Consider the following 12,158-nt stretch of genomic DNA (forward strand, 5'->3'; position numbering starts at 1 on the left):
ATTATTTTAAGCCTTTCCACGACCGCCATACTTGAAACTTGTGACATGGCCGGGAATATGCTGTCTGGGCCCGGCGATTTAAACTTAGAAAACGTTTCCACTGCCCATTCTTGATATCGGTCACCAAGCCCTGCACTACTAGCTCCGTAATCGAGGTGTGAGTGATGTGTGCTGGCTCTTCTAAACCGTCTCCCGATGGGAAATGTGTGTCGAGAAGCACCTCAAGGGATTCCTCACTATTACGTGACCATTCCCCGTTCTCTTTCTTTATTAGTCCCTGGACTATGTTTCCCTTTGCTAGGACTTTTTTCAACCCTGCTGTTTCGCTGGAGCAATCTTATGTCCGTACAGAAACTTTTCCATGAGTTTCTCTTCGCCCCGGTAATTTCACGCTTGTAGATCCTCAGTAGATCCCTGTACTCGTCCCGACACGCTTCGCTTCCCGCGGTGTTTACGAGTTTAAACATTTCTTTTACCTGTCTTCTTAGAAGACTCAGCTCATTGCTGCACCATGGCGGCTTTGATTTTCCTCTGAATCTTCTTAGAGGGCAAGCTTTGTTATACGCAGTCATAAGCGTCCTTGTTAGGAATTCATTCGACTCCTCCAGTTCCTCTACATTGGCAACCTCTTTGGGTCGTCCCAGTTTTGTTTCTACATGTTTCTGGAATTTAGTCCAGTTCGTATACCTAGTGTTTGTAAAGGTTCCTCCCATCTCTACCCTCTTTAGGGGGATGCTGAAGCTGATATACGCATGGTCGGAGAAGGATGGTCTATCAAGAACCATCCAATCATACCTTGATATATCACGCTCGGAGCTCAATGTAATATCCAGTACATTGCTGGATGTTGGACCAATTTATGTAGGGACATTTCCCCTGTTGGCTATCTGCAAATTGGTTTGCAGGATGTAACAAAATAGAGATTCGCGTCTCTCGTTCGTATCTGCTCCTCCCCACGCATTGTGGTGGGCATTTGCATCTGCGCCTATGACCAACCGCCCTTTGCGCCCTTCCTCCTGTACTAGCCTTTTGCACTCCGTCGGTGGAACTTCCGCAGCATGGGCCATGTAGCAGGACCGCAGGATAAATGAATGCTTATTCTTTTACTCAACGGCCACCGCTACGAGATCCTCAGTGGTGAAATTAGGCAGCATATATGAATGCAGCTGTTTCCTTAACATTACTACAGCTCGCACCCGTCCTTCCGTTTGCGCGTAGTAAACGCCAAACCCGCGCGCGCTAAGTCCAAAAACCTTTCCTCCCGATGGGAGCGACGGCTCCTGGATTAGCGCCACGTCATACGAACCCTCCTCAAGGGTTAGGAGGAGTTCGCTCGACGCCGCTTTACTGTGTTGGAGGTTTATCTGTAGGACTCGCAGCACCATTGGGCTGTTTGTCCCCCTCCAGCACCTTCTTCTTGACGTCGTCGTCCTCCCCTTGCCCTTTTGGTTTAGAGTATTCGAGGCCCCCTTCAGCCTCTCGTGACTGTTGTGCCGGGTGTTCCTCTGTGCGAGTCACAGCACCATTTGGCATTTGGTCCTCTTCTAACACCTTCGTGGTGACGTCAGTAAGTACCTTCCAATCCTGTGTCGGTATGTTCGGATTCTGATTCTGCAGAAGTCGCAGTGTATCCTCCGACTTCATCACGCATGGTATCCATACCTTAACTTTTGGTACCGTGGGGATTTGCGCTTTATCCACCACCTCAAACCGCGCGTTCGTGCCTTGCCCTTGGAGGTTTGGAACCACTTCCTCCAGCCACCGCAAGCTCGCGATGTTGTCGCACGCTATCATCTGCACACCATTATACCATCCCCCCGAATCAAAGGTTGGGAGGCGCTTACTTGGTTGTTCTCGCATCATCTTAAGCATGAAGCTAATAAGCTCCCTTTCCACAGATCTCCACCTTTCAGTAGTCATTTGTCCGAAAGGACTGCTACGATCAACTAGCGCCACAGCCAGTGACTGCTTTGCCACATCACTCATCTTCTCGGGAAAAGCCGGAGTCTTAGTGTTATCTCCCTTTGGCACCTCCTTGAAAGCCGGAATCTTAGCGTTCACTCCCTTTAGCACCTCCGAGACAGCCGGAGTCTTAGCCTTATCTCCCTTCGGCTTATCTCCTACTTCGGTAGTTGGAAATTCCCTCTGACTCGCAGCTTTCGAGGTAGTTGCTACCTCGCTATTGGAGCCCATCTGTCTTACAGCTTTGGGCCTACTTGTCTTGTCTATGCAACTGCCCTGCCTCGCGGCTCTAGGACTGGCACCTTTCTGCCTCTTGAAAGCAGGCTTGTCGCCTTCCGCCGAACGTTGCCTCTTCATTCTGCCATTCGACGCTTCTTCCTCCTCGTAACGGTTGCAGAAGCTAGGGTTTCTCGCAACAATCCTTTTGAACTGCCTTCGACCTACTTCTACCGCTTCATGGGCCCATTCCAAGCGCTCGATCTCCACTCCTGTTGGGTCGACCACAGCTCCCAAGCGTTGTACAGTTCTTAGTGCTGCACGGTACTGCGAGATAGCTCTTTACTTCCTCTGTTCCGTACCCTTCTCCACTATTCTCCTCCGTTTTCATTTGTGTGCTTCTCCAACACGGAGTTCATTAAATGAGCACTCCTCTCGCTCCCCGAGTCCGATGCATCGCTTAATTCGTATTTGGATTGCGACTCAGTCCTCCTCTTTACATCGTCCTTATTACAATCAGGTAATGAGTCGTTCATCTTGGTCGTACGACCACCTGCCCGACAAGGCGAGCTCAGCGGTCCAGTATTATATACGGGGAAAGAACCGTCCGCCACAGCAGCGCCCCTTACTGTGGTAAGGCCATAAATACTTCCAGAGGTGGCTCGGTATCGGGAAGGCTCCGTTCGAATACAGCCGAATTGATCCCCTGGCTGCAAGTCGTCCAATAGCCACGGTCCGCATAACACCCTGGATTAGGGGGTTGACAGTTCTTGGTCACCGACATCCCGCCGCCCTCCTATGAGGCAAAACGGCGTAGATGTCAGTCCTAAACAGCTCCGCCTCATAGTCGGGCGCTATGGAGTTCGGCTAAGCCCTCACACCAACGACAAGGTGCCTAACCTAGTGAGGGTCATCGAGAAGTTACTTAAAAATCGATTGCAAGATTTGTATGAAAAACAGACAAACATTCAACCGACCTAATATAAAGGAAATAAAAATATGTAAAACTATGGAATTGGTAGCAAATTGTTAATCTAATAAGTTATCGCGTCGTGGTGACTACCTAGTTCACCATGTTATTTGTTTGATTACCATTTTTGAGCTATTGTTATTCAAAAAATGCTTTTCGACTCGATGTGGAACAAGATAGGGATCCTGATGTAATTCGAAGAATCCATACAAGTTTCAGAAAAAGATATCGGCAGTGAACGGCTTGGTTACAAAGAATAAATTTACTACTCTTTACGAAACTTCACTCCCTCACTAAAGCAGGCAACTTGTCGATGGTGTGAGGGCTTAGCCCAACTCCATAGCGCCCGACGGGATGTCGGCTGTATTTGAACGGAGCCTTCTCGGGAAGTAATGCCGGCCTTACCACAGCAAGGGGTGCTGTTGTGGCCGACAGTTTTTATCTCCATTTTTAACATTCGAATGCTGAGCCTGTTATACTATGTTCAAACAGAAAAATAAATTGAAGCTATTTCGATTTAAATTGAGTGGTGTTCATACAACTCTATTTAGCTTACACAATAGTAATTTGATAGCTGGTTGGCTCATCTCTACAGTAACAACATATCTTTGTTGAGACTGTCAAAATGTGCGTGTTGGTATTAGGTGAATAGAATGGAATGAAAACATAAAACTTTGAAATTTTTGTGTGTTGTAAGAAAATGTGTTCAGTGTTTTGTTTTCATTTTGATTTTGCCATCTTCTTTTGATAGTCCCTACTCCAGTGAAATGAAAGACATAAAATCAGCTGATGAAATGAGCCAACCATATAGTTCAGCCATGCGTAAGTGACGTTTAAATATACTCAATAAACACACTTTACAATGTTGCATTTGCAGGTTGAAACAATTTATTACGCAATTTTTTTTAAATTGGCAATTTATTATTACAATTTATTATATGACAAATTGCGTAATAAATTGCCCAAAGAGTATAAATTGCCAATTTGGTGTGTGTTTGAACCTAGTATTATGTAAAAAAGTCACAATATCTTTGTATATATGCAAATTATAATATGTTTGATAGCTGTCACGGGTGGGACAAGAAATGTACGCAATCCATTAATGAAGCTATATATTCGAAAATCTCTGCGAATATATTAAAGTAGCTTGCTCCATATGTGTGACCCGGCCCATGAAAAGGTGGCTTATGACTAAAAAAAAAAGAACACTACTAAGCAACTGAAGGAATGCATTGTTTATCTTTAACAGCTGTTTCTCGCAATTTCCTTTTTGAGTCATACTTCGTGTGAAATTTTGCTAAGTTACAAAAGTTAGCTGTTTCGAAAAAGATTGAGACAAGTATGAATCAAATAACGAAAATAGCTCCTAACTCCTTTAATCAGATCTAGATAAAAAAAATAAAAATTTGAAAAATATCTTTCATCAGCACTGATCTCTTTGGGTGTTGCACGGAACCATTGCGAGTATTCCGAAATGTTTTTTTTTTCCTTTTCAAATTACGTAAGTTTTTACAATGAAGGGTTGATGAAATAACCAACACGGAAAGGTCATCTCAAATGTCAATTTGTAACTGTCCAAAAATGTATGCTCCCACGCATGCGCGAATGCATTCCACACACTTTTGAACATTTCTCTTCCGCGCCTTTTCCGTCGAACTTGAATTCCTATTTTACACATTTAGGCATTTCTAAACTCATCTGTTATGGTTAAGTGAAGAATTACAAACATAACATGTACAGTTCACAGAGGGTTCATATATGTATGTATGTAAACTACATAACAGAATGCATTCATGGGGTAATTAGAACTGAAGTCATGCGACCAAGCCTATTATTCAAAAGGTTGCGCATGTCGCTTGGTATTGTACAAGAACACAAATGAGAATTCAACAAAAGGAAATTTCACACACACACACACACACAATTCAATGACGTTTGAAAATTCCAAAATTCACATTCATGCAAATGTTAAATTCATCTATATATTAATACATCCATTCATTTACAGTTGGTTCTCATATACCCTGCTTTAGATATTACCCCTATATGATCTAAACTAATTCTTATTGAAACGTTAAATATCAAATTAATCACATATCCATTGCTAAAATATCAAAACCACAAATAACTAGAAATTCACATCAATATTTCGCAAAATTTTGCCCAATTAAATTTGTCATGGGTAATATCACAATTTGTAGTTCGCCTCCTAACTGACCGCATGCTATGGCTCACCCTTGTAGTTGCCTAATTCTTTCAAGCTATTGTTTAATTCTTCACAAATTGCTCACTGGATTGTTGTACGTGTAATTTAAGTGCATGTGTAGTCATAATACTATAGAACATTTTCACACGTGAGTTTGTTTAATTGTCGGTTTTGTGTTTACATATTGCAAATTCATGCTGTGAAAATAGTTTGAAATTGCCAAATTTAACCACAAATAATTTTAAAGTCCATTTGCACCATCTCTAGTTAAGTTAGAATTTAACTGCAGGATAGCAAGCTTTCATTTTCACCAACACCGAGTGAACAACGCCCGTTAAATCGATAATTGTGAATATTTTGTAGAACAAAGCGCAAAGATCTATTGTGAATACGCGAAAACAAACAAAACAGCTAACTTTTGTTTACAGTTTTACCTCGCACTTAATTGACAGTCGATGCTTCAGTTAGCATAGACAAAAGGAGAATTTTGATAACTTATAGAAATATGGTGAAAATGGTCTATATCTTGCTGTTGATGTTGTTGTTGTAGCGATAAGGACACTCCTCGAAGGTTGTAGGGAGTGCTATCGATGTTGATGGTCCTTTGCCGGATATAGATCTGGTACGTTCCGATAACAATCACCATTAAGGTACCAGCCCAACCATCTCTGGAACGATTTAGTATGACCAGATGGTACCTTCTAGGCCATCCCGCCCTCCCCACCATCTAGTTCCATGAGGAGCTTGGGGTCGCCAGAGTCGGGCTGCTAAAGAAACAGGATTCGCCACGGGTGAGGTGTGGTTGACAATTTAGTTTGGAGAAGCTATAAATTGAGCTGGAAAACCCATTCAAAGGGTTGCACTACACAACTCCTTGAATCAATTTGATGGTTTAAACTTGCAACAGGCATACCTGCCGCGGGTATATTCTAAGCCTCTAACCCGCTGGGGAAGCCCATGTCCTGCTATTACTGGGCACATTTAGTGGAGATACCCGCTGAGGTCGTGTATTTGTATATTTAACTAGATGTTAGCAATCTTTCTGATAGATTAATATAGACAGATAGATTTTCCACAAACACAGAGTGACCAGCCCAAAGTTAATTGGGAATTTTTGCTTTATTGTTGATGTTAGCATAGAAAAAACGAAAATTTCGATATATGGAGGTATCATAGGTAATGCACTGAAGATGGTTAAAACAGCTTTAATGGACTGCCCGAATCATAATCATTTTTAATTGGCGTTTCACCACCCACCTATGTGGTTTGCTCCGTTGCGTAGCAAGTCAAGCCTTGCTTTACTCTGTTACGCTATCCCTACTTCTTTATAACTGACGACAATTTCGAGCATCAAGCTTTGGAGCAGCAAGTCTTCCCTAACTTGTTCTTCTCAACTATTTAGAAGGCTCCCCTTCCTTTGTCTCAAATACGGTTGTCGAACAGGAACACTTTTTGGGCCGGAGCGTCTTCATCAATTCGTATACGGCAGCGGGACACCTGATGATAACACAATTTTGCTATTTTAGGGTTTTCTAAGATCTTTGCCTTTGTTTTAAAACAATTTTGTGGTTTTAGGCATATTGTTCGGTTAAGTTTAAAATTTAAACCGACTTTTGAAAACGCAGTAGTTAGCTGAGAGGCTTCCAATCTAGTACAAACCAGTTTGAAAAATTATTTAAATCGATGCATGGTTTAAAAAGTAAAGCTAAAATTTCGAAGCATACAATGAAATATCACCCGCCAGTAAAGGTTTAAAAAACAATTTTTTCAAGTGCTAAGTCGCTTTAATAAATGTACTCTTTAGCCGCTTTATGAAAGTTAGTGGAAACAAAACAAAAAGTTCAAAGTAAGTTAGTTCAGTTGGCTAAGCGGTTTGAGATGAAATCGCTTAAGCAATAGTCGACCAATACTAGACACTATTGCGAACGTGCGAATGAAAAGTACATGCTGTAACTAATTTTTGGGAGTTCCTGATAATTATGCACCTTCTGCTAACGTTCGAATCACTGAACTGTCGAATAAATAACTCCAATATTGAGTATTGTACAATGGTCTTTATTTAGACTACTTTGGGGGTAGTACTTCACAATTTCAATTATACTTCACTATTAGCATGTCTAAATCATACTAATTGACTATCGCAACATGGCCGTCGCGGTCCGAAGGGTAATAAAACAATCCGTATTCTTTAAATAATCTGCGTACATACATACTTACGTTATAAATGGCCAAATAAAACGAATCGATTCTCGTAAATTTTTTCATTAAAAAAAAAAAACAAACGGTTTTTACAATATCAATGAGAAAAATGAAAAATAAAAAAATAAGAGAAAATAGCTCATAGCTAATTTCACCAAACAATTTAATATTTTGCGCCATCAGATATATAAAACTCATGGACAAAAAAAATTTTTCACTTAAATTTCTTTCATGGAACCGGCTCTCAGTTACATAACTTCAAAACAAGTTGCTGATACAAGGTCCGCATAAAACAGGTCCGCCATTTGGTGACCCCTGGTCCAGACGTTTCACAAATATGCCTTCTAAAATAGTTGTATCTCGTGCTTGGTTATTTAGCTATATACATACACATATACATATCTGTAGTTTATGTTTTTCTTCTAGCCATATGCATGTGTATGTTTGAGTAACAACTTCTGCTCTTAGCTGCTGGCTACATATGTATATGTATGTGAAATAATCTATCTGCTTCAAGCTGCTGGTTTGTATGGAATATTCTTCGTTGCCTTGTACATAAGTCTGGCTGCTTGCTTTAATATGTACATGTACATAAGTGTGGCTGCTTTCTTTTTTTTTGTTATGATTATTTCCTAACATCATACTGATGCTAATATAAGCCACAATACGAAAGTGCAGATATCTTTCCATGCATTATGTTTTTTGCAAGTCTCTGATTGAGTGTCGAAAACGTATTGCGCCAGAAGTAGAAACGTCAAGGCAGCTAAAAAAAAAGTACCAATTAGCTGATAAACTTCCACCGCCTGTAGAGTTACGCCATGATTGTATCTAGATACAAAAAAGAAAAACGTGTAAGTAAATGACTTGCAAGAACAACAAATAATAATTTATTCATAATTTTGTTTTCATATTCATATTTCCTATGCTTGTTAGAATTTGTGCGTGGGATGTTGTATTAGCACCTGCTTTTCAGGTGCAGCTCAGAAAACGAAACTCATTCAAATAACAACTGAACAACAACTGTTTCAAATTTCCGTTATAAAAGGCTTCTTCTTTGCCAAGAATATATGAAAATTTGTTTAAAAAGAATTTTTACTTTTAAAAAAAAAATATAAAAAATAAACAATATGTGGGTAAAAATAATAATAAAATAAAAACGGTGACCGTTGTCATAATATACTTCAGAAAATTTTTTTTTTTTTAAGGCGGTCGCCCCTCGGCAGTGATTTGGCAATGTATTTCTGCTCGGAAAAGCCTCTCAGCGTAAATTCTTCTGCCTTGCTGAGGCTGTGTGGAGTCTTTGTGATCGTTTTTATTTTAAAATTTGGACGCTTAGAACTGAAAAAAAAAATTTTTCTATATGAGATTTAGAGTTCAAAATCTCACCTTCAAATTACTTAGATGGTGATGGCGCTATACTCGCTGACCAATTTTATTCAAGGATGCTGGCACAAACATGCTCTAAAGGATCTTTATGACTCACGACAAAATCACTTTCGGCCCGATTAGCTCCCAAAAACGAACAAACAGCTTTCAATACGGCAGCACGGTAAACTATAGCTGTATGCAGAGTTGGGAAAAAATTTATTCGAATAATGAATAAAAGATAAATTATTTCATTTTTCAGTTATTTCGTAAATATATACAGATAGTTTTTTTTTTTAAATAAACCAGTTTCACTTATCATATACCAAGGTGAATCGATACCAGGTGGTGGCAAAGCGAATTCAACCAATTCGCCGTGCAGAAAAATGTCAAATCAAAAGAAAACTTTAATTGATTTCGATTAACTGACATATTAAAGTACAAGACGCTGTATGGAAAATAATTGAGAAGAAGAAATCAGCTGTTGGGATAACAACACCTAGTACTGAGTTCGCCTTGTCATATAAAATTTTTTTGCTTCATATTTAAATGAGCAAACTATGAGTTTTTAGAACAAATTTTCAATCGGATAATCACAAAAAAAATATATATATATATTAGGCCGGGTCGATTTGTAGGGAGGCAAAAAAATCGCCCATCATATTCTAGGGATCAAAATGAGAAACTTTGCCGAAGGAACCATACCTCTAAAACGAATTCTGATGTACCCCCTTTGGGTCGTAGGGGCAAATTTTGAAAAATCCCACTTTGAAATGCCTATGTTTTTTCTTTTTGGAGTTTATTTTTCTCTTTAGAAATTTATTTAGTCAGAACATATGTAAATGAAAAAATGAATTTAACTTAGTAATAGAAAAGAAATTAAAAAAAAATATTAGAAATTAGCGTTTTTACAACCCCCTTTTAAAACCAAGGCATCACTGTGATGCATTTGCATGTCGTAAACATATTTGTGTGGGTTTTTTTTTCAACCGTTTTAAAAAATTAAGGTATCACTGTGACACAATTGCAGATCGTAAAATTGCTTGTGTTGTTTTTTTTAAGCCACCACAAGACACAGCAGGTAGAATTGAAATTGTCCTACCCAAAAGTTCGACCCAAAGGGGGGGGGGGGGGGGGGGGGGGACATCAGAATTCGTTTTAGAGGTATGGTTCCTTCGGCAAAGTTTCTTATTTTGATCCCTAGAATACGATTTTTATAGAGCAATGAGCGATTTTTAAATCGACCCACCCTAATATATATATATGTACATTAGACTGGGTCGAAAAAAAAGATGCCAATGTCCGCCCCTAAATTTGAAGATTATGTTGAGATGGTTTCGGAAATTTTTTTTTAAATTTTTTTTTGATCCTTCGAAATACAGCCGAAACGGGTTTTTCGTTGTAACTTGGTTATTTGACGTTCGATTTTTAAAATTGATATGTCATTATTTTGGCCTTGAGAAGCTTCACATTTCCGTTTAATGTCCTTTTAAGCTATGAAGTCGTTTTCACATGATTAGGTCAGCTAACAAAATTTGACCCCCCTAATGTATGTTTTTTTCCTTTTTTTTTAAACGAAAGTACTTAAAAATTCAAGAAAATGCTGCTTTGAAACCATATTACTAAAATAATAAACAAAGAAGTTATAGCACTTTCAATATTTATTGCAACTGTTATTTTACCTGATTCTTATTATACTTAGACCTGAAACTCATGATATTTTTGGAGGAACATTTGCAGGGTTTGCATTGAAAAGTTAATAAAGATATGCCAAATATCATGAATAGGGGAAGTCAAAGTAAATAAGTGAATAAAACCTGTTGTTTCGTATATATAATAATAACAGTATGCGACAAAATCAACTTTTTTACTGGGTATTGGACAAACCCCACTTTTTCGTAGAGATTGAGGCTTAAGTAAACAAAGTACTATCTCCGTTTTTCAAACTTAGCCACCAAAAAATAGATATCGGCTTACGAGTTTCGAAATTCTACATTTGTGAGTAGAAAAATTTTATTTTTGTAACTTCGAGAAAGCAGTTGCTGTAATTTTTATTGCCATTGTTGCCCTATGTCTTTGTCGAATTCTTCAGCACTCTTTATTTTACTCCACCGGCCTCTACAACTGGAGTAGTTGATGTGACAATAAAATAATATCGTCAGCAATACTTTCACAATCTTTTAACAGTAAGAGACATGAAATTTACGACCAGGAATGCTCCCACCATATTTCCAAACTAGAACTCTTGACATACTAGGGAACTACGCTTATCTGAAAGTAATTGCTTGGCGCTTGAAAATACTCTTTCTGAAGGCGCACTACTAGCAGGAGTAGCAAATATTTTTCGGCTTAGCTGGAATAATGGAGGATATTTAAGTTTATTAAACTCCCACCACTTTAGAACGTCAAAATCGTTGTGCATGACCTCAGAAATATTTTCATATAGCATAAATTCTTGTTGTACTCGGTCAATACTACTAGGAATGTTTTGAGGCTGGAGAAATCCGGAAAATAGGCATTCTTTTTCGTTTGAAAGATAATTCTGCTGACAGTTTTCATTGTTTATCAAACTGTCTTCATTTATTAGCCTTTCAAGCAAAGTTTTACAATGTTCTTTGACTTCATTTTTCTCAACAGCAGTAAACTGGGAGATATTGTTAGTCGGTGGGAACAGAAATAGAGCTATTTTATGAATCATTGTTAAATTACTAAGTACAGTGTCCTTAAGCAATGTTCGCAGCCGTATCCTCAAATCTTGTATGCATTCTGACTCATCGTTGGTTGATTCACAATGCAGCATTAAGTAGTAAACATATACTATTACTAAATGTAAAGTTGGATAGCTATTGCCTTCCAACTCTTCAAATTTAGCCAGCACTTTAAGGGTATCTGTTAAGGCATTTAAGCTTATTCCACTAATACAGCTCAGTTGACGATTTTCCTCCAAAATATTTCCAACGTCAATTATTTTTGAGAGACTGTAGCATGTAGTAAACTGTGTTCCATCTTCGGAGAAATGCTTTTAAGGGTTGTTGTTAATTGTGCATTGGCTCCAAATTTCTTGAAATACCTGACGACATGTGAACATTTTTCTTTCATTTCGCTAATATCGGCTGACTCGTTAAGATATTTTTCCACTATGTTGTGCAATAAATGGGTAATACAAAATATTTGGTTGTGATGTTGGAAAGCGGCTTTCATGTTAGTTCCTCTATACGTAACAATAATGGCTTTATCCAA

General features: G+C 38.8%; 1 long non-coding RNA gene across 1 annotated transcript in view; it reads right to left on the minus strand.

Annotated features, from left to right (window-relative positions):
- Positions 1 to 7,606: 7,606 nt before the first annotated feature.
- LOC137233972 (uncharacterized) overlaps positions 7,607 to 12,158 on the minus strand; it is a 159,657-nt gene continuing 155,105 nt past the window's right edge. The window contains exons 3-4 of the long non-coding RNA XR_010947626.1: positions 8,940 to 9,113; positions 7,607 to 8,381 (exon numbers count right to left, since the gene is read on the minus strand). This is a non-coding gene — a long non-coding RNA (uncharacterized lncRNA). The remainder of the gene's footprint in view (positions 8,382 to 8,939; positions 9,114 to 12,158) is intronic.

Source organism: Eurosta solidaginis, chromosome 5 (assembly GCF_040869045.1).
Source record: "Eurosta solidaginis isolate ZX-2024a chromosome 5, ASM4086904v1, whole genome shotgun sequence".
NCBI lineage: Eukaryota > Metazoa > Arthropoda > Insecta > Diptera > Tephritidae > Eurosta > Eurosta solidaginis.